Here is a 24,950-nt window from a genome sequence, read left to right as displayed (position 1 = left end):
TTTCCATCCAGTTTTCCTGAAACTTGCTGCCATCGCCGTTTAAGCTACATTGACTGAGAGATCAGTTGGCACTAAGCCGAAAGTATTTAAATAGTCCCACACTAGCTATTTGCTAACCTACATACGAAAGCGTGGGTGTTGGGCTGGTGTGACCATTTTATTACTGCAGATACACCTTAATAAACAATGTAGATATGGGCTGCAAGATGAAGGACTGTTTCAGCACAGAGGACCTGGTGATCAAGGCAAAGGCGTAAAAAGGAGTTTGTGATAGAAAAAGTTATCAGCATGAGACGCTCTCGCTGCCTGCAGACGAGCTCTCTCCATGTCCAGGACACTTTTCTCCACGATCGGTGTTTCCCAATAGGTTTATTTACTATCCTTTAGGGGCGTTAGTTTAGGTGGTTGGGATGTGACGGTCTCCCACCAGGTGGTTACCTCCCTGAACCTTGGGTCGTTTACTCCTGTGATCGCTCGCAGGTGTTCTGGGCCGATATTCCCAGCCAGTTCGTTTGATGCCACTCAAGATGGCAGGGATGCTGACACTGCGATTTGGGGGGCTTTGTGTACGCTAGCTCCTTTCAAGCCGACCGGGAGGGTCGCTTGTTCTCACTGGAAGTCGTCCAAGGAGAGGTTATTAGGCCATCAGAGAACATGGTTTTAAGAGGCTCACGGTACTCTTATGGTGGCGATGGTAAGCACCAAAGGAAGTACGTCAGTCAGGACACAGAGAAGTTTGTTGGGGTATAATGGACATCGTAGGCATCCAGGTGAACTATTCTCTCTATAATCATTTTCAAATTTTCCAGTTTACTCTGGAGGACGACAAGGGTCGTATTGACATCCAGGGGTGACCCGAGCAGTATACAGTTGGCCGGATGGATGTTTCAGGCGTCAGGCAAGACATTCTTTACTCGTCTCGTGGTGTTCTCAACAGCTGAGGTGATTTTGCATTTGTAAGTCTTAAGGGGAGGCCTAAAATATCCCACTGAGGTAACAATCGACTGATGTCCTCTGAAACCGAATCCACCGAACCTGCCAAGAACCACATGCTGAGTTCACTGGCTAATCTGTCTGTGAGCTCCATTGTCGTAGGGCGAAAGAGCCTTCAGCTTACGACAATCATATTCATAAAACAGAAGGGTTGGTTGGGTTCATGCTGGATCTCGTTGCCACGAAAGATAAAAGGCAGAGAGAGCGGCGATGGGCCGCTTTGATCACCTCCTTCCCCCTGATTGTAGGCTTTTTTAAAGTCTAATTTGAATATCACTTGGTCTACGGGAGCGTTGTTAATGAAGGTCCACGATGTGTGTTGTCCGGGAATTGGCCGTCAAGACAACTGTTTATGGCCCTCGTCAGCTGACCCAGGAGCATCCCAGCAATACCTTAGACTGGGTTGATCATCCCCTTCAGGTGTTGGGGTTTTAAGCCGGTATCACCCCTTGCTGAGCCCGCCGGGAAGGACACTACCGCTTTATACACCTATGATTCATGGAGAATTAAAGGGTTCGCGCCAGTGGTGTCCTCGGGCCGCTCACCGTTGTCACTGGACGCTTTGGGTGAATGCTTCACTCGTAGGGTCCGAGATGTCTTTTCGTCTCTGAGAGTGACCTTGTTGTCTTTGGAAAACAACCTCATCGCTCCTACTGTGTTACCTTCTTCTATCTTTTGATTAACTATCGTCCTAAGTTTGGAAATTTGGGGGGAAGTCATCTCTGGGTCTGCCCCGGCGTGTGTTAGGTGGGTTCTGGGAATGTTTGATGGAGTTGTCATCGCCAGGGAAAGAATATATAGCCCTTATTTTTGTCGACGACAATGATTTACCCCATCTCGCTGGCATGGCAAGACACGCATTGACAAATAGAAACAAGTACCATGCATCCCATCAAGATTGGTTGACACTTCGTTCACTTTCTTAAGGTCAATAAATTTACCGGTTGCATAAGGGAGAGCTGCCTTCGAGTTGTGAGGTAGAGTCCTGGTGTTAATTGCTTTGATTACCTCCAGAAGATTATCTGATTGCTGGAAGCTTGGCACGGTGGTGCGGCCAGGGTCTTGGGGCGGGTGTTGAAAGCTCTCCCACCCCAACACTCACCATGGTTGCGAATGGTTCCGACATTTACTTGGTTTTGTAACCTTTGCCAAAGGCTAGTCAGGTGCCACGACTCTCTTGGTTAATATTCGTGCTGTCCGTGTTGGTTGGAGACACGTGTTTGTCGTATGACGGTTTCGCAGGGAAGTCTTGACTCTGGGATCAATATTGCGGTGAAGAATGACTGTTGTAGCTTTGTGTCATCACGCTAAATAGGGTTAAATGCGAAATAGCGAAAATTTATATATATATATATATATATATATATATATATATATATATATATATATATATATATATATATATATATATATATATATATATATATATATGCTGATAACCACAAGGAAAAAGAAAACACGAAGTTCCCAAGCGCTTTCGTGTAATGGATCAACCTAGACACACGTGAGTTACCAGTCGAATACCAAATTGCGGGTTACAAACTGTTCCATACCGATAGGCAGACCAGGAAAGGAGGCTGAGTAGCAATCTATGTTAGGGATAATCTGAAGTGTGAAATAAATAAGGAAATAAAAACTGAGCAGAATACAGAAACAATTTGGATAGAATTAATCGACGGTAGAGAAAAATTAATCACAGGAGTAATATATAGACCTCCCAATCTTGATAGAGTCAAAGAGCGACTTATCTGGGATGAAATGCGCAGAGCTTCCATACACAACAAAGTCTGTATAGTAGGCGACTTTAACCTTGGCCAAATAGATTGGACTGACCTTACAGGTAACTCAGAATCAGAGGATTTTCTCGAGACTATCCAGGACTGTTTTCTAAGTCAACATATAACTGAACCCACACGGGGTAATAATATACTCGATTTAGTTCTGTCAAACAGAGAAAACCTCATTAGCAGGGTCGAGGTAGGGAACGAATTTGCAAACAGCGATCACAAAGAAATTAGATTCCAGTTAGACTTTCAGGGCAGACGTAAGGAAAATTCCACTAAAGTACCAGATTTCAGAAGGGCGAACTTTGACAGTTTAAAGAGGCAGCTGAGAGAGGGGGTGTCGCGCTTGGCCGTGAACCTGTCAGATGACACCGACCTGATAACGAGATCTGAGATTGCCGAGTTCCACGACAATTTAAATAGTGAGTTACTTAATGCACAAAGGCAGAACATACCATACAAAAAACTCAGATCAGACAACAATGACCCTAAATGGATTAATAACTATTTAAGGAACATCATTGGCCAAAGGAAGGCTATAGGTAGAAGGATAAATCGTGGCGAAATTCACCTCCGGGACTATTATAGGGTATTGGCGAGTAGGGTTAAAACCGAGATAAGGAAAGCAAAGAGGAATAATGAGGTAAGGATAGCAAGGGAGGCGAAGACAAACCCCAAAGGATTCTACCAAATGTATCAAACTAAAACACGAGAAAAGATTGGACCAATACGGTCAGACACCGGCGAGCTCACTGATAACGACAGAGAAATGAGCAATAATTTGAATAAATATTTTTCAACAGTTTTCACCACCGAAAATTTAAACATGATACCCGAGGCACCGACTCTATTCAGAGATAGTGAAGAAAACAAATTAAGTGAGATAGTAGTGACTAGTAACGATGTTAGTAAGCAAATAGACAAACTAAAGCCTAATAAGTCACCTGGTCCCGATGAGATATTTGCCAGAGTATTAAAGGAATGTAAGGAAGAGCTTAGTATGCCCTTAGCAAAGTTGTTTAACATGTCCTTAAAAACAGGTGTAGTACCAGAATCCTGGAGGATAGCGAATGTAATACCGATTTTCAAGAAGGGGGATAGATCACTATCCTCTAACTACCGCCCAATCAGTCTAACATCAATAGTAGGCAAATTACTGGAAGCAATCATCTCAAACTCTATTCGAAATCACCTGGAGAAGCACAGATTGATCAATGATTCCCAGCATAGCTTCACAAGCGGACGCTCTTGCCTAACTAATCTATTAACATTCTTTTCATCAGTTTTCGAATCGGTGGACGAGGGGCACAATTATGATGTGGTATATCTCGACTTTAGCAAAGCCTTCGACAGAGTCCCCCACGAAAGACTAATTAGAAAGGTAGAAGCACATGGCATCAAAGGTGGCATCCTTAAATGGATTAGGGCGTGGCACTAAGTCCCATTGGAGCAACTTCACAAGTGGTGTTCCCCAAGGCTCAGTACTTGGACCATTATTATTTATTATATACATAAACGACATAGATATCGGCATAGACAGCAACATAAGTAAATTTGCTGATGACACTAAAATAGGACGTGTTATTAAATCTGACGAGGACTCGGCAAAACTACAGGAAGATCTAAACAAATTTTTCGAATGGTCTGAAAAATGGCAGATGAAATTCAACGTCGACAAATGTAAAGTACTCAGTATAGGAGATGTAAACAGGGAAACCAGATACCAGATGAACAACGATGCCATAGAGAAATCCGACTGCGAGAGAGATTTAGGAGTAATGATAAGTAGGAACCTTAAACCAAGTAAACAATGTGTTTTTGCTCGTAACAAGGCTAATAAAGTACTTGGGTTCATACAAAGGAGTGTTAGTTACAAGACTAGCGAGGTCATCCTAAAACTGTATCTTGCTCTTGTGAGACCACACCTGGACTACGCAGTTCAGTTCTGGTCACCGTATTACAGAATGGATATAGAATCCTTGGAAAGAATTCAGAGGAGAATGACAAGACTAATCCCGGGCATTAGGAACCTTGAATATAGAGACAGGCTAAAGCATCTTAATTTGCACTCCCTCGAGAGACGTAGAGCGAGGGGCGACCTGATAGAGGTGTATAAGTGGAAGGCAGGGCTAAACAAAGGGGACATTACAAAGGTACTCAAACTATCCAACCAGGAGCGAACTCGTAACAATGGTTTTAAATTAGATAAATTTAGATTTAGGCGTGAAATAGGTAAACACTGGTTTGGAAACAGAGTAGTGGATGAATGGAACAAGTTACCAAATATCATCATTAACTCGAATACGCTGAATAGCTTCAAACATAGGTTGGATGCTTATATGAGCAATAGGGGTTGGGTGTAAACGGGACTGCCTAGTATGGGCCAATAGGCCCGCTGCAGTTTCCTCCATTCTTATGTTCTTATGTTCTTATGTTCTTAATTCACATCTTCAGGGGTGAGTACAGACTATATATATATATATATATATATATATATATATATATATATATATATATATATATATATATATATATATATATATATATATATATATATATATATAAATGCAATCTATAAATTATCATATCAGTACTTACTTTAGGTAACTTACTTTAACCTAAGTTACCATAGCTTACAGGTAACCTAAATTGGGTATAATTTAATATGCGCTGATAGTAAACGACGGCTTAAATGAAACAGTGTAATATTTACCATTTGGGAACTAAGTTTAATTAAGTTATACTAATAAAGTTATTCCTATTTAATAAATACGTGTGGTTATTTAAGCGATTATCCCAGTTGATATATATATATATATATATATATATATATATATATATATATATATATATATATATATATATATATATATATATATATATATATATATATATATATATATATATATATACATATATATATATATATATATGACAGTCATAGTGTAATTAGTCATTTCATGAAATGATTGATTGTTTTATATGAATTAGCGAGGTAGCGAAATGAACTTTTCACTCAGGTTAGGTTAGGTTGGTTAAGGTTAGGCTTGGTTGAGGTTAGGTTTGGCTAGGTTGCGTTACGTTACGTTACGTTACGACATGAGTGAACCATTTATTTCACTAAATGACTGTGAAGTTTCACTCAATGCGTGAGATGAATGATGTCACAACTTGCCTGTAACATAGACAGAAGGAAGCACGGCGTTGTCCTAATCTTCCCTACAGTGAGGTGTCGGCCAAACAGGGCAGACAGCCTCGTGGAATTATTGTGAACAGCACCAGGCAAGAGGACCCGCTCAGTGATCCTCTGTCGGCTGTGGTTAACTTGATTCGCCTCTGGAGTCGTTGCCAGGCTCACACATCTTTCCTCGACGTAATATAGGCACGTGTGTGTGTGTGTGTAGGGTACAGTTTGTTTAATGGTGTAGGTGGAGGATGTGTGGGCAAGCTCTTAATGGTGGAGGAGTTGTGTGGGGGTTAGACAATGTAGTGGCGTGGTCTTATTGTATGTGCGTGTGTGAAAATTTTTATATAATGATGGAGTATTCTACGGGAGACACATTAATGGGGTTGACTATCTGCGTGTGGAAGTACAGTACTTAAGTAAATTAATTTGGTGTATTTACGGAAGGGAGTGTGACCAGAGGCGACGAGTTAATGCTCCCACAAATGCCTCCATAATGATGGAGCATTACAGTGGGTGAGGCGGTGTAGTTGTATGTATAATTATAATATGTAAAAAAAGGTTTATTTTATTGAGCAATGTTGAAATATTGTTTTGTTTTAGTGTAAGTCTGAGAGTTTCGCTTGTTATGTTCAAAAGTCAGCTTTGAGCTTAAAGTTAGTATAAAGGAAAGCTTACTATCATTTCATCTTAGCGTTTTAGTGGAAGCTATACCGTAACGGAGTCTTAGTGGGTGAGGTAGTGTATAATCATGAAGCTTTCATGTATGGAGAAAAATTTTTACCTATGTAATGTTTAAGTGTAAAAATCTGTCTGGTGGTAGAGAGCTCTGGTGTGACCGGCAAACTTTTGCTCTGAGTGTATTGACGTGTGTTCACTACTGAAGTGGGAGCAACGGAGAGTACTTCACTGATAAAGTTTTTGTGTGTACATCCTTACCTTTTGTATATATATATATATATATATATATATATATATATATATATATATATATATATATATATATATATATATATATATATATATATATATATATATATATATATATATATATATATATATATATATATATATATAACGGAAAGGAAATCTGCTGTTTCTTTTCCCGTGTGTTATCAAGATTTATCTTATCCACGTTTTCATTGTGGATCTACATGAAATATATATATATATATATATATATATATATATATATATATATATATATATATATATATATATATATATATATATATATATATATATATATATATATACAAACAATACCTCACTCGTCGGGAATCGAACCCTGGACCTCTGCCTGTGAACAGGGTTCGATTCCCAACTAGTGAGGTATTGTTTGTATATGGAAGTCCGTGTGTATCCACATTCTTCTTTAATAGATACGCTGAGATAGCAACTGTGATGATTTATATTTAGGATGGTTGTGGTATCGAGGATGCCACCTGGCGGGGCCCCGGGAGGAGAACCCCACTAAACAACTGCCTCGCGTCAGCCAAACTCCTCAACGCAGACTTTATGAGGTTCATGGGGCCTTGTTTAGCTCCTCGCCCGGTCCTCTATGGGTCATTCTGGAACGCCACAACAACATTACCGCGAAAAAGGAGGGAATAAAGCTGAAATGTCACTCTTGATCCACAATAATTTCGTTTTACCATCGACCTTCTTTTCTTTCTTCTACTTCAGGAGGATTATGAGTACGAGTTGCTATCTTATGATATAAACCGCCAGTGAATATTGGTTGTGAGAAATATTTGACTCCTAGCAATGGCATATGTTGGGTACAGGTAGAGAGTTGGTAAACATTCCCGGTTATTTTTGAGGGTCATGATTGTAAGGGAATTTGCAATTTTAACATCAATTAATGTCAAATTTATCTTTTAAATAAAAGTGCTTAATTTTCTTATTTCAGTATTGTGATATATTTCACAATGGAAAACAGCGTTCACCAGCTATAAACCAATCACATGTATAACTCACTATAAACCAATCACATGTATAACTCACTATAAACCAATCGCACGCCTACTACAATTTAGGACTAAATTTTACATTCAGAAGCTTACGTCAGCCCAGTACCTATCAACAGCGCGAAATCGAGAAGTTGTCAACCGTCTGATATGTCAATAAGCTGACAAATAATGAAAAGGATAAAAATGGTAAAGAAAAAACCTTTCCAGAATTCCTTCACCTTAGAGACTACTGGTCGAGAGTGTCTGGGAGGTCTAACCTTACCTGTTAATGAAGTTGTAGGTAATGAACACGACCTCTCACCTTATCACCTGGTTCACGGAGATGATCACTTACCTGTAAAGGAAATGAGATCCGTATTAGCATATTATTACAGCATGGTATGTACAGTATTGTGGTGTTAGATAGACTTACAGAAACACGCATAATCAGCCGACTAACAATAAGACATAAATGAGCGGGAATATGTGTCTGTAGAATAAAAGTGACCCTGAAAATCATTTTGATATCACCTTAAGATAAGCCGCAGCTTATGAGACCTGATGGTTAGACATTCTAACGCTACTGCGGCGTTAAGTTAGGTTAGGTTAGGTTAGGTTAGGTTAGGTTAGGTTAGGTTTGGTTTGGTTAGGTTAGGTTAGGTTAAGTTAGGTTTGGTTAGGTTAGGTTAGGTTTGGTTAGGTTAGGTTAGGTTAGGTTAGGGTAGGTGAGGTTAGGTTAGGTTAGGGTAGATTAGGTTAGGTTAATCTTAACATGAAATAAGCCGGGGCCAATCTTCAGGTGATCCCACTTTTACACCCTGTTTATCCTCGACCTCCTATAGTTAATTACTGCAAAACTTTGTATAAATTAGTACACATTCACTTAGCGTTATAAGATACATTACCTCATGTCTAAGACCTTTAAACTATGACAACAAAAGATCTCATTAGATGTATAGCTTTGCATGTAATATTAATTTTATTATAGCAAGTTTGGTCAATATCCAATCCCTCTATCATGAATTATGGTGGAAACTCGCACCAAAAATATTTTTACGGAGATATCAGATGAATTTTAAAACGAACACCATGACTCCTGCTATCTAGGTAAGGTTTTCAAAATCCTTCGTCCGTTGTGCTATACTGTCTAACACATGAAGATACGCAGGGCACTGAGATAAAAATAAAATATATACAAGGAAACACTAAATCTACAAGGGGGTAATTTACAGTAAGCGAGATATAACCTTCGTACTGTTCAGGTATAATTACCATTATTTCTGGCTATTACATATCATCATCAACATCATCATCATCATTAACTTTTATGACTCTAAGGCAATACTAACTGTTTTTAAACCCACGATGTTACCGACTGGATGATAGAGCATTAAGATAGCTACTAATCTGATGTATAATGTATGGATATGTGGGTCAATTATTGCGTGTCTAAGGACATAGCTCGACCACATGTGTACATTACAAGGCTCACCTACACTCCGGCACCTTGATAAACTTTCATAACGAACTAAAGTGTTTTCCGTGTTTTCGCTTCACTATTTTACTCTTTATCTTTGGTTGAAATGTTGATTTAGTTTCTCGGATGGGTCAGATCTCGTTCTCAAGACTGTGAGATTGATTTCATGCCTTGCCAGAGCAACTTTGATTTTATACAATTTTGACATTTTGATCACTATTAATAATTCAGATAGTCTAAAGGTAAAAAAGTTAAACTGTTGGCTTCACTTTTCCGAAAACAGTAGAGCTGAAGATTTTGTTCTCCAATTTATGTCCAAGAATATATCCAAGATAGTAATGTTCATCTCTTCCTTATATAGTTTCTCAGATTGTGTCAGACTCGCTTGTCACTTGTACTTAACATCTTATGACGGGCATAACAAATGACCGTGGCAACCAGACACGACACACACGCACGACACACACAAGCGCTACACACACACAGGCACGACATACACGCACGACACACACAAGCGCTACACACACACAGGCACGACATACACAGGTACTACATGCAGGCAAGACACACAGACACGACACACACAAGCGCTACACACACACAGGCACGACACACACGCACGACACAAGCGCCTACACACACACACACGACACACACGCACGACACACACAAGCGCTACACACACACAGGCACGACACACACAGGCACGACATAGAGGCACGACATAGAGGCACGACACACAAGCGCTACACACACACAGGCACGACACACAGGCACATAGAGGCACGACACACACAAGCGCTACAACACACAGGCACGACACACACAGGCACGACATAGAGGCACGACACACACAAGCGCTACACACACACAGACACGACACACACGCACGACACACACAAGCACTACACACACAGGCACGACATACACAGGCACTACATGCAGGCAAGACACACTGGCACTACACACTGGCACGACATACTAGCACGACACACAGGCACGACCTACAGGCACGACACATAAGCACGACATGAGTTGATCAAACAAATATACTTTGAATGTTAAGTGAATAACATTTTGCGATAAGGAAAGAGTCCTGACAATTTCCTCCCGTTTGTAAGAGGAAAAACAGAAACTAAGCAAACAAGTACCTTCGGTGTACACCATGTACACTACCCCCATACCATGTAATGAACCATGTACACTACCCTATACCATGTAATGAACCATGTACACTACCCCCATACCATGTAATGAACCATGTACACTACCCTATACCATGTAATGAACCATGTACACTACCCCCATACCATGTAATGAACCATGTACACCACCCCTATACCATGTAATGAACCATGTACACCACCCCCATACCATGTAATGAACCATGTACACCACCCCCATACCATGTAATGAACCATGTACACCACCCCCATACCATGTCATGAACCATGTACACCACCCCCATACCATGTCATGAACAATGAACACCACCCGCTTACCACGTCATGAACAATGTACAGTTGCCTCCACATGAACGCACCACAGTCTGGTTTGCGGGAGGCTCCGGTAAGAGATGTGGCAACGCAGCACCGTAGTCAGGGTTGAATAAATGGGCGTGGAACAGCGAAATTGCTCTAATTTGCGTGGCCACACATCAGTGCTGAAGAACACTTAACACTATTTGTTATGAATGTTTTTATATTACTGCCGATATTTATGAAATGTAGCATTACCTATTTTCACTGTGGTATGATAATAAGGTCTAAGTGTTCGTCTGTGTTGTTTGATAATTAGCGGTCAGACATCCAGTGTTTCCATAATATGTTTGGTTGTCTACTTTAGCTTTAAGTGCCTGTGACAATTTAAATATATAAACAACAAAGTTGACAGCATATCAATAATTGCTTTGCAGTACAACACTATGTCTCTGCACCCTCACACACTCAAATTCGTGGTAGAGACATAAATCGCCCGATATTAATGACGTGTGCATCTCACTATGAACTGAGGGTGATGTGTTGTACAATATAACAACCAAGGTACTGCAATATATATAATAAATGATGCCAAATTATACCTGTAATACCTTAATTTGATGGCTGGTATGAGATGGATGTAATTACAGTGGTGAGTGAACGTTTTTTATCCTATGCTCAGCTGTAGGCTATTTTACACCCAAATTAGCCAATAGTAAGCTAACCCGAGCTGTTACTTCTACACCATCTTTCATTTCATACCAACTAAGAGTCAGATGTCAGTATAACTATAGGTTCAGGAGCACGAAATTATAATTTTTGACTTGTTTGGTGGTGGCCCATAAGTTGAGGGCCCCAGTTCAGGCTTAACGATTTACGTTTGGTTCACACAAATTAGGTGAAGTGACAAGGCATTATCAGTGTTCAGATTGTTGCATCAGCTCTGGTGATGCATACCGCACACGGACTACTTATTCAATGGGAATCTAATGGTACGGTAAATACAAAATACAAAACCTCGGTTCAAGGGACAGTGTAGGGGGAGTTGTGATAATAAATTATTATAATTTTATAAACATTTATTCATACAGACTAATGGATATAAGTTTTCGAGCCATAATGAAATGATTTTCTACATTCATCAAACTGTGTTCCTATTCCACTGCGACTGTTGTGTATGATGCAGCTACTATGATGATGGTGTAGTACTGCATAATTAATATATAAAATTATCAAGAGCACAGGCCACTATCATCCTTCCCTTGGCATTAGGTAAATAAGATAAATGTATATGCTCACAAGTGTTTGTTTACAAATATAATTTTCACAAACAAATATATGATGACAACAATTGTTGTCTGCCCACAAGTTGGTAACTGACACAGCAGGACATTCACTTTTATTATAATATTACACCTTAGATTTCTATAAAAATTATTTTAGAATATCTTTCACACCATTCCGATACATTTCATCAACATCTGCAATAAGATAAAAACAATAAAGGAGGTAAACATATATATGAGCCCCGTAATACGTGTTATGTAACATTGTTGTGTAGCCACAACTGAGTGACTAAGACTGAACAACAGGGAACCTGCAGCTACCAAACAGGGAAGTACTACCGCCTGGGAAGATATTGGAAGCATAATGTGTTGTCTAATGGTAGACCCTGCTGCCATATGGCATTACGAAAATTGTGACCAAGTCCCAGGTTGCTGATCTGACTTTCTGCCTTATTTACACACAATTGCAGGTCTCAATTGTTTCTCTTACTTGACAACACAACATACATATAGCATTTCTCACTATTGATTTTTTTCCATTTTTGTATTTCTTTATCGTTCTTTATTATTATTATTATTACAGTGTTATTATTATTATTGTTATCATTATTATTTGATTTGATTTTTTATCAATTTTATTTTCGCTGAATAATTATTACATTTTCGCCCCCCAGGCCCCGATGTGGGTCAGTGACCTGTGCCCGGGTGGGCTAATACCCGTTAAAAAAAAAAAAAAAAAAAAAAAAAAAATTGTGCCTCACACATACCGAGGCCGTGGTACGTTCAGGTTGAGGCAACTGTACACTGCCGCCATACCATGTCATGAACAGTGTTCAGTACCTAAAAAAAAAAAAAATATATATATATATATATATATATATATATATATATATATATATATATATATATATATATATATATATATATATATATATATATATATGCAAGTAAATCACTGTAGGTGCGCGTGATCTAGGTATATGCTGATAACCACAAGGAAAGAAGAAAACACAGTTCCCAAACGCTTTCGTGTAATTCACATCTTCAGGGGTGATATATATATATATATATATATATATATATATATATATATATATATATATATATATATATATATATATATATATATATATATATATATCCACACTCTGAAATACTATGTGACCACTGATGATAATATATATTGGGACATGCATTTACCTTGCTGTATAGCTTAACATAAGTAATAACATTTTTTTTTTTTATTTGGGCATAATTAATATGATGTTCGGTTACCAAATGCAGTAGGATCAGTATGTCACAGAGCCATGCATACCAACCCTCCCGGGACATCACGAGTTGCATGTAGCATTTCGGAAGTCATCGGACCCATCCTAGCACATCCTTTTTTGAGATACTGTACACCACCTCCATACCATGCCATGAACAATGTGCACTCGGTAAAGAAAGTATCTTTACAATTCTTGTGTGAAACAAAATGACAACACGAATGAAGGTTTTTGATAAAGGCTCTTGGGGCATACTGTTATTCGCCAATCATATTGTAATGAACTAATTATATATTTTGAATGAAAGAACAAAATTAGGCCTACCATAATAAGTAGAAAATGTCTCACAATCACGCCTACCAACCCTAGCGAGACAAAAGGATTGTTCGGTTCCAAATTCATCGGACCCCCCCTGAAAGATACTTTTTTTTTACTGTGTGTACATTACCCCCATACCACGTCATGGACAATGTACACCCCCATACCACATCATGAGCACTATACACTTGGTAACTATATTGTCCAAACTTGGGTTTCAAAGCTAAAAAAGTGTCCGAAAGAAGCAAACGAGCAAGAAAGTAAGAAAATAAATTAACAAATATCATAGGCTGGAGACAGAATAGAAGAAGAGGAGCCGTGTACACTGCACGGGTAGTCATAGCACGCACTGTACGTGTACTGTATAAGGAATAGTCTACTCTGGCCTCCCATCCATAACACTCGCACAGCAGGAAACTGTCAATGAGGTAAACACTTTTGATGGGTGTTGGTGTACTGCCTAAGATTTGGGCTTCGTAAGGTAAATAATTTCATGGGCGTTTGTGGTTAAAACGTTTAGGGGAGACAATCTACTAGGGGAGACAGTCTACTAAGGGAGAGAGTCTACTAAGGGAGACAGTCTACTAAGGGAGAGAGTCTACTAAGGGAGAGAGTCTACTAAGGGAGACAGTCTACTAAGGGAGAGAGTCTACTAAGGGAGACAGTCTACTAAGGGAGACAGTCTACTAAGGGAGAGAGTCTACTAAGGGAGACAGTCTACTAAGGGAGACAGTCTACTAAGGGAGAGAGTCTACTAAGGGAGAGAGTCTACTAAGGGAGACAGTCTACTAAGGGAGACAGTCTACTAAGGGAGAGAGTCTACTAAGGGAGACAGTCTAATAACCAATTGTATAAGGGGGCCCACTGTTGTCAAAACGTGACACTAAATAATAGTTCGAAAACATATAAATAGAGATGGCCGTGTGTGTGTCTTGTGGTCATGTGGCGTCCATATGGCGTCCATCCCTGCTCGATATCGCGAGTTATCGGTACGTAATAATTCATTGTGTGAGGAGAATGTCTGCCGATGGTGGCAGGCGATGGCAATATTGTATCTCTAGGAAAATTTCAAACACCATTGCTCTTGAGAAATAACATGTGGTAAAACTGCGATATACAGTTGTCAGAGCCCAGTACAAAAGGGCCATAAATCCTATTGAAATCCTGGTGAGAAAACTCCACTTGTAGCAGCGGTGCGAGTCTATCACGTGACAAGCTGCAGCACAACGTTGATATACTGAAGCCTCTCAGAGACGACCATCTTGTATTGTAGAAAACATTTGTATCTGTATCACACGTGGGAGACTGTCTTCACTATTTTAAGTGAAACCGAATAGATAAAATACCTCGAAAACGTTAAAGATTTAGCGTCTCTGAAAACAAATATGAAGTTTACTTAAACAGTTTTGGTCATGGACATCAAGTTGCTGGTCTATGATTTAAGTATATAGACAACTATTAGACGATAAAACATCCTGTGTAACTTATACCTCTTCAAATTTTTATAAGGTAGTATGTAGTGGCCGCTTTTGTCCCTCCGTCCGTTTGTCAGTGTGTGTCACATGTTACGTGCCCCAGCAATACATTTTTTAAGGGAAGGAGGAATTCAAATAAACCGTGACACATTGTTTATCTTCACAGTGGGAAGTGTGGTGTGTTGCCTTCCAGCCAATGTGTCAAAGGTCATCAGCAGTCAATAAAGATACCATCCTAATGTATAAGGGTTTGTGATTTTGGTCCTCCTTCCCAAACTCTTTTGGGCTGTCTATTTTAATCCTCTCAGATTTTGCATCACTTTGGAGACCCAATTTTTAATTTCGTTCTTCCAATCGGTTCTCTGTCCCATTAATATCTTTTCCGTTATCTCTTCATCCTTCATTATGTACACAGATATCTCAATTTTCTTATTTTTTAAATCTTTAATATTTATCTTAGTTCTTCATTTATGGTTCTGTAACTTACACACTATCTCGTGATTTATTAGAAATACAGTACATGTACATCTGCAATCCTCAAAAAGTATTTTTTACTGTTTATCGCTTATTTTCATTTCTTATTAACACAAAGTTTATAGGCGAGCGAGTAATCACGTCAAAGACGGCTGGAGACTGCTCACACAATCGTCCATTTGATATGAAGCCGCAGAACGTGTTTTGTCTCTTGCCCGTGTCAACAGACAACAGATTTATAGTTACACAACATATAACAACTTACACAGCCAATACCAGTACAATAAAGTAAATTTTCCAAAGCCATGGACGTATACGAAGATTAGCTGTTCAAAGTAGTACTGTTAGACAGCTATTCCCTCAACAAAATATTTCAAAATATGAAAGGTCTTGCTCAGTATTCATACGCTAGTGTGACGTCTTTTAATTAAAATAAATAATATTAGATATAGATACATTGAAATATAGATCGATAATAAAATGAAATCAATAATTCAAAGGAAAATAACAATATGTAGGACTAATTTTGAGCACAAACTTATCCTGGATATTCACGAGAACTTGAAGAAAATTTAATCAACAAAGTTTAGGGAATAGTGTATTTTATCTTCAGCAGCACTTTAAATTAATGGAACTCTTGATTCAATTCTCGGCAATTAAAATTCTCCCCCCCCCCCGTGTACTCTGTGATGTAAAGCTGAGAAAACACTGAGGGAAAAATGATCGCCTAAACTTTCTACGGGAAGTTATACGCTGACAGAAACCTTTAAATCGCGACTGGCTGACTCACATATTAGCTCATGAAGAAAATGTTTGTTACTCACTCACTTAATTACTCACTCACTCACTCACTCACTCACTGATAAAGATAGCAACGCACTAAAGTATTAATTTACTAACCAGGGAAAAATAAATCGCACTGTCGGAAAAAATTCACATTGCTACCTCTCTTACTGATGGGGAAAAAAATTCACTAAAGTCCACTGCTGGCAAACCAAATCTCTCTCTCTCTCTCTCTCTCTCTCTCTCTCTCTCTCTCTCTCTCTCTCTCTCTCTCTCTCTCTCTCTCTCTCTCTTCTCTCTCTCTCCCTCCCCTCTCTTCTCCTCTCCTCTCTCTCTCCTCCTCTCCTCTCTCTCTCTCTCTCTCTCTCTCTCTCTCTCTCTCTCTCTCTCTCTCTCTCTCTCTCTCCCTCTCTCTCTCTCTCCTCTCTCTCTCTCTCTCCTCTCTCTCTCTCTCTCTCTCTCTCTCTCTCTCTCTCTCTCTCTCTCTCTCTCTCTCTCTCTCTCTCTCTCTCTCTCTCTCTTCAATTAATTCCCAGCAAATTTTCCAGCACATCCTCCCAGAACTCTCCTACCACACCCAGACAGACCCTCCCCAGCTCACTCTCCCAGCCCCAAGCCCTCTCCCAACACACCCAGATAGACCCCCAGCAACAAGACTGTGTTCTACTCTCTGAAGTCTGGCCACGGACGCGTTATCACCAGCTCATCTGCCGGATTTTCGCTTCATCACTAAAACCCCGCTGGTGGGGCTTGGGGGAGAGGGAGATGATGTCAGGCTCCCCTTCTGAGAATTTTTGTTGCTAGGACGATGGCGCTCTTTCCGATGACGGTCTCTTAGAGGGGTGGTGGTAGATGTTGCTGATACGGGAGGTACACTCACCCAGGAGGTACACTCACCCAGGAGGTACACTCACCCAGGAGGTACACTCACCCAGGAGGTACACTCACCCAGGAGGTACACTCACCCAGGAGGTACACTACCAGGAGGTACACTCACCAGGAGGTACACTCACCCAGGAGGTACACTCACCCAGGAGGTACACTCACCCAGGAGGTACACTCACCCGAGGTACACTCGCAGGAGGCACACTCACGAGGTACACTCACCAGGTGCATACCCAGGAGGTACACTCACCCAGGAGGTACACTCACCCAGGAGGTACACTCACCCAGGAGGTACACTCACCCAGGAGTACCTCACCCAGGGGTACACTCACAGGAGGTACACTCCAGGAGGTACACTCACCCAGGAGGTACACTCTCAGGAGGTACACTCCCAGGAGGTACACTCACCCAGGAGGTACACTCACACCCAGGAGGTACACTCACCCAGAGGTACACTCACCCAGAGGTACACTCACGCAGGAGGTACACTCACCCAGGAGGTACACTCACCCAGGAGGTACACTCACCCAGGAGGTATACTCACCCAGGAGGTACGCTCACCCAGGAGGTACACTCACCCAGGAGGTACACTCGCAGGAGGTACACTCACCCAGGAGGTACACTCACGCAGGAGGTACACTCACGCAGGAAAAACACTCACGCAGGAGGTACACTCACGCAGGAAAACCTCACCAGGAGGTGCCCTCACCCAGGGAAAAACACTCACGCAGGAGGTACATTCACCCAGGGTACACTCACCCAGGAGGTACACTCACCCAGGAGGTACACTCACCCAGGAGGTACACTCACGCAGGAGGTACACTCACGCAGGAGGTACACTCACGCAGGAGGTACACTCACCCAGGAGGTACACTCACCCAGGAGGTACACTCACGCGGGAGGTACACTACTCACTCAGGAGGTACACTCTGAGGAGGTACACTCACTCAGGAGGTACACTCACCCAGGAGGTATTACACGGGAGGTCACACTCACCCAGGAGGTACACTCACCCAGGAGGTACACTCACTGGGAGGTACCTCACCCAGGAGGTACACTCACGCAGGAGGTGCTCCGGGAGGTACACTCACCCAGGAGGCACTCCCAGGAGGTACACTCACGGAGACCAGGAGGTACACTACCCAGGAGGTACACTCACCCAGGAGGTACACTCCCAGGTGCACTCACCAGGAGGAGGTACACTCACGCAGGGACACTCACCAGGAGGTACACTCACCCAGGAGGTACACTCACGCAGGAGGTACACTCACACAGGAGGTACACTCACCCAGGAGGTACACTCACGCAGGAGGTACACTCACCCAGGAGGTACACTCGCAGGAGGTACACTCACCCAGGAGGTACACTCACGCAGGAGGTACACTCACGCAGGAGTACACTCACCCAGGGAGTACACTCACCCAGGAGGTACACTCACCCAGGAGGTACACTCACGCAGGAGGTACACTCACCCAGGAGGTACACTCACCCAGGGTACTCCTCCGGGAGGTACACTCACCAGGAGGTACACTCCTCGGGAGGTACACTCACTAGGGAGGTACACTCACTCGGGAGGCACTCACGCGGGAGGTACACTCACCCGGGAGGTACACTCACGCGGGAGGTACACTCACCGGGAGGTACACTCACGCGGGAGGTACACTCACGCAGGATACACTCACGCAGGAGGTACACTCACCTGGGAGGTACACTCACTCGGGAGGTACACTCACTCGGGAATACCGGGAGGTACACGCACCCGGGAGATACATTCACTCAGGAGGTACACTTCCAGGAGGTACATTCCTCCGGGAGGTACCTCACTCAGGAGGTACACTAACACTGGAGGAACACTCACAAGGGAGGTACACACTAACTCGGGGTACACTAACACGGGAGGAACACTCCAGGGAGGTAAACTCACTGGGGTACACTTACCGGAGGAAACTCACTCGGGGGGTACACTCACCTGGGAGGTACATTACGGCTCACCAGGGCGGTCACACTCACTCGGGAGGTACACTCACCAGGGAGGTACACTAACCCGGGAGGTACACACACCCGGGAGGTACACTAACACAGGAGGTACACTAACACGGGAGGAACACTAACACGGGAGGAACACCTCACACGGGAGGTACACTAACACGAGAGGTACACTCACCAGGAACAGTCACCAGGGAGGTACACTAACCAGGGGTGGTACTCACCAGGGAGGTACCTCTCAGGAGGTACTCACCCGGGAGGTACACTAACCGGGGTGGTACACTCACCAGGTACATACCAAGGGAGGTACACTAACCAAGGAGTGGTACACTCCCAGGGTACACTAACCAGGAGAGTACACTCACCCAGGAGGTACACTCAAGGGAGGTACACTCACCAGGGAGGTACACTCACCAGGGAGGTACACTAACCAGGAGGAACACCACCGAGGTACACTCACCACCGGGCCCTCACCACGAGGTACACTCACCACCGGTACAGTCACCCGAGTACTCACCAGGAGGTACAGTCACCAGGGGTACACTACCACCGAGGGGTACACTCACCGCAGGTACACTCACCACCGAGGTACACTCACCCGGGAGGTACACTCACCAGGGAGGTACACTTACCACCGGGTACACTCACCACGGAGGTACACTCACCAGGGAGGTACACTCACCAGGGAGGTACACTCACCAGGTGGGAATTCTCACCCGCAGTACACTCACACAGGTACACTCACCGGGAGGTACACTCACCAGGGTGCACTAACCTGGAGTACACTAATAAGGTACACTAGGGGGTACACTCACCAGGGAGTACAGTCACCGGGAGGTACAGTCACCGGGGAGGTACAGTCACCGGGGAGGTACAGCCACCAGGGAGGTACAGTCACCAGGGAGGTACACAGTCACCGGGTACACTCACCAGGAGGTACACTCACCGGGAGGTACACTCACCAGGGAGGTACACTCACCAGGGAGGTACACTCACCAGGGGCACCTCACCGGGAGGTACCTCACCAGGGAGGTACAGTCACCAGGGGTACACTCACCAGGAGGTACACTCACAGAGGTACACTCATCCGGGAGGTACAGTCACCCAGGAGGTACCAGTCACCAGGGAGGTACATCCGGGAGGTACAGTCACCAGGAGGTACAGTCACCCAGGAGGTACGTCCTGGAGGGTACAGTCACAGGGAGGTACACTCACCAGGGAGGTACAGTCACCAGGGAGGTGTACAGTCACCAGGGAGGTACACTCACCAGGGAGGTACAGTAACCAGGGAGGTACAGTCACCAGGAGGTACAGTCACCAGGGAGGTCACACTCACCAGGAGGTACAGTCACCAGGAGGTACAGTACCAGGGAGGTACAGTCACCGAGGTACACTCACCGGGAGGTACACTCACCGAGTACACTCACGGGAGTTCACCGGGGGTACACTCTGAGGAGGTGACACTCACCAGGGAGGTACACTCACCAGGGAGGTACAGTCACCGAGGTACAGTCACCAGGGAGGTACAGTCACCAGGGAGGTACACTCACCAGGGAGGTACAGTCACCGGGAGGTACAGTCACCAGGGGTACAGTCACCGGGAGGTACAGTCACCAGGGAGGTACAGTCACCAGGAGGGTACACTCACCCGAGGAGGTACAGTCACGGGAGTACACTCACCAGGGAGGCAGCACTCACCAGGGAGGTACACTCACCAGGGAGGTACAGTCACCAGGGAGGTACACACTCACCAGGAGAGGTACAGTCACCAGGGAGGTACAGTCACCAGGAGTACACCACCGGGAGGTACACTCACCAGGGAGGTAAGCAGTCTAGGGAGGTACAGTCACCAGGGAGTACAGTCACCCGGGGAGGTACACTCACCAGGGAGGTACAGTCACCAGGGAGGTACACTCTCAGGGAGGTACAGTCACCAGGAGGTAGCCAGGGAGGTACACTCACCAGGGAGGTACAGTCACCAGGAGGTACACTCACCAGGGAGGCACACTCACCAGGGAGGCATGTACCAGGAGGTACACTCACCAGGGAGGCAGTCACCAGAGGTACAGTCACCAGGAGGTACACTACCAGGAGGCAGCACTCACCAGGAGGTACAGTCACCAGGGAGGTACAGTCACCAGGGAGAGCAGTCAGGGAGGTACATCACCAGGGAGGTACAGTCACCAGGGAGGCACACTCACCAGGGAGGAGGAAGCCACCAGGAGGCAGTCACCAGGGAGGTACACTCACCAGGGAGGTACAGTCACCAGGGAGGTGCACTCACCAGGAGGTACACCACCAGGAGGTACACTCACCAGGAGGTACACTCACCAGAGTACAGTCACCAGGAGGCATACCAGAGGACTCACCAGATCAGAGGTACACTCACCAGGGAGGTACAGTCACCAGAGGTACACTCACCAGGGAGGTACAGTCACCAGGAGGCACAGTCACCAGGAGGGTACAGTCACCAGGAGGCAACAGTCACCAGAGGTACAGTCACCAGGGAGGTACACTAACAGGGGAGGCACATCACCAGGGAGGTACACTTCACCAGGGAGGTACACTCACCAGGGAGGCATACTCACCAGGGAGGTACAGTCACCAGGAGGCAAGGAACACCAGGGAGGTACAGCCAGGGAGGTACAGTCAGGGAGGCACAGTCACCAGGGAGGTACACTACCAGGGAGGTACAGTCACCAGGGAGGCAATACAGGGAGGGTAGGAGGTACATCACCAGGAGGTACACTCACCAGGAGTAGACACCAGGAGGTACACACTAGAGGCACAGTCAGGAGGCACACTCAGGGAGGCACACACCAGGGAGGCACAGCTCAGGGAGGTACAGTCACCAGGAGGTACAGTCACCAGGGAGGTACACTCACCAGGGGAGGCAGTCACCAGGAGGCACACACACCAGGGAGGCACAGTCACCAGGGAGGCACAGTCACCAGGGAGGTACAGTCACCAGGAGGCATACCAGGGAGGTACACTCACCAGGAGGTACACTCACCAGGAGGTACAGTCACCAGGGAGGTACAGTCACCAGGGAGGTACACTCACCAGGGGAGGTACACTAACCAGGGAGGTACAGTCACCAGGAGGTACAGTCACCAGGAGGTAAGCAGTCACCAGGGGAGGTACAGTCACCAGGGAGGTACACTCACCAGGGAGGCAAAGTCACCAGGGAGGTACACTCACTCAGGGAGGTACATCACCAGGGAGGCACGTCACCAGGGAGGTACACTCACCAGGAGGTACAGTCACCAGGGAGGTACAGTCACCAGGGAGGTACACTCACCAGGGAGGCACACTCTCAGGGAGGTACACTCAGGGAGGCACACTCACCAGGGAGGCAGTCACCAGGGAGGATACACTCAGGGAGGTACACTACCAGGGAGGATAACTACCAGGGAGGTACAGCCACCAGGAGGTACAGTCACTAGGGAGGTACAGTCACCAGGGAGGTACACTTACCAGGGAGGTACAGTCACCAGGAGGTACACTCAGGAGGTACTCACCAGGGAGGTACAGTCACCAGGGAGGTACACTACCAGGGGAGGTAAGTCTACCAGGGAGGTACATCACTAGGGAGGTACAGTCACCAGGGAGGTACACTACCAGGGGAGGTACACTACCAGGGAGGTACAGTCACCAGAGGTACATCACCAGGGAGGTACAGTCACCAGGAGGTACAGTCACCAGGGAGGTACACTCACCAGAGGAGGCAAGTCACCAGGAGGTACAGTCACCAGGGAGGCACAGTCACCAGGGAGGCATACTCAGGGAGACACTCACCAGGAGTACACTCACCAGGGAGGTACACACTACCAGGGAGGTACACTCACCAGGGAGGCATCAGGGAGGTACAGTCACCAGGGAGGTACACTCACAGGGAGGTACAGTCACCAGAGGTACACTCACCAGGGAGGCAGTCACCAGGGAGGTACAGTCACCAGGGAGGTAAGACTCACCAGGGAGGTACACTACCAGGGAGGTAAGTCACCAGGGAGGTACACTACCAGGGAGGTACACTCACCAGGAGGTACACTAGGGAGGTACAGTCACCAGGGGAGTAGCAGTCACCAGGAGGGTACAGTCACCAGGGAGGTAAGCATCACTCAGGGAGGCACACTACCAGGGAGGTACATCACCAGGGAGGTACAGTCACCAGGAGGTACACTCACCAGGGAGGCACAGTCACCAGGAGGCACACTCAGGGAGGTACAGTCACCAGGGAGGCACACTCACCAGGAGGTACACTACCAGGGAGGCACTCAGGGAGGCATGCCAGGAGGTACGGTCACTCAGGGAGGCACAGTCACCAGGGAGGTACAGTCACCAGGGAGGTACACTCACCAGGAGGTACAGTCACCAGGAGTGCACAGTCACTCAGGAGGTACAGTCACCAGGGGAGGTACAGCTACCAGGGAGGCACACTACCGGGGAGGTACAGTCACCAGGGAGGTACAGTCACCAGGGAGGTACACTACCAGGGAGGTACAGTCACCAGGGAGGTACACTCAGGAGGAAGCAGTCACCAGGGAGGTAAGTCACCAGGGAGGTACACTCACCAGGGAGGTACACTACCAGGAGGTACACTCACCAGGGAGGTACAGTCAGGAGGTACAGTCACGAGGGAGTACACTCACCAGAGGTACAGTCACCAGGGAGGGCAGCTCAGGGAGGTACAGTCACAGGGAGGCACACTACCAGGGAGGTACACTCACCAGGAGGTGCACCACCAGGAGGTACACTACCAGGAGGTACACTCACCAGGGAGGTACACTCACCAGGGAGGTACACTACCAGGAGGTACAGTCACCAGGGAGGCAAGAAGCCGGGGAGTACAGTCACCAGGAGGCACAGTCACCAGGGAGGTAACAGTCACCAGGGAGGTACACTCACCAGGGAGGTACAACAGGGAGGTACAGCTACCAGGAGGCAAGCTACCAGGAGGGTACACACCAGGAGGTACAGTCACCAGGGAGGTACACTACCAGAGGTACATCACCAGGGGAGGCATCACCAGGGAGGTACACTACCAGGAGGTACAGTCACCAGGGAGGTACTACCAGGGAGGTACACTCACCAGGGAGGCAAGAATACCAGGGAGGCAGTCACTCAGGGAGGTACAGTCACCAGGAGGTACAGTCACCAGGAGGTACACTCACCAGGGAGGTACAGTCACCAGGGAGGTACAGTCACCAGGGAGGCACAGTCACCAGGAGGCACAGTCACCAGGGAGGCAACAGCCAGGGAGGCATACAGTCACTGGGAGGTACACCACCTAGGGAGGTACAGTCACCAGGAGGTACAGTCACCAGGGAGGCACAGCCCGGGAGGTACAGTCACCAGGGAGGTACACTTCCTGGGGAGGTACAGTCACCAGGGAGGTACAGCTCAGGAGGTACAGCTACCAGGAGGCACAGTCACAGGGAGGTACACTCTCACCAGGGAGGCACACTCACCCAGGAGGTACAGTCACCAGGAGGTACAGGGGAGGTACAGTCACCAGGAGGCACAGTCACTGGGAGGCAGACTACCAGGAGGTAGCAGTCACCAGGGAGGTACAGCCTGGGGAGGCAAGGTTCACCAGGGAGGTAC

The sequence above is a fragment of the Homarus americanus genome, unplaced genomic scaffold (assembly GCF_018991925.1).
Source record: "Homarus americanus isolate GMGI-L3 unplaced genomic scaffold, GMGI_Hamer_2.0 scaffold25467, whole genome shotgun sequence".
NCBI classification, from domain to species: Eukaryota; Metazoa; Arthropoda; class Malacostraca; order Decapoda; family Nephropidae; genus Homarus; species Homarus americanus.
This window is presented reverse-complemented; position numbering follows the sequence as displayed.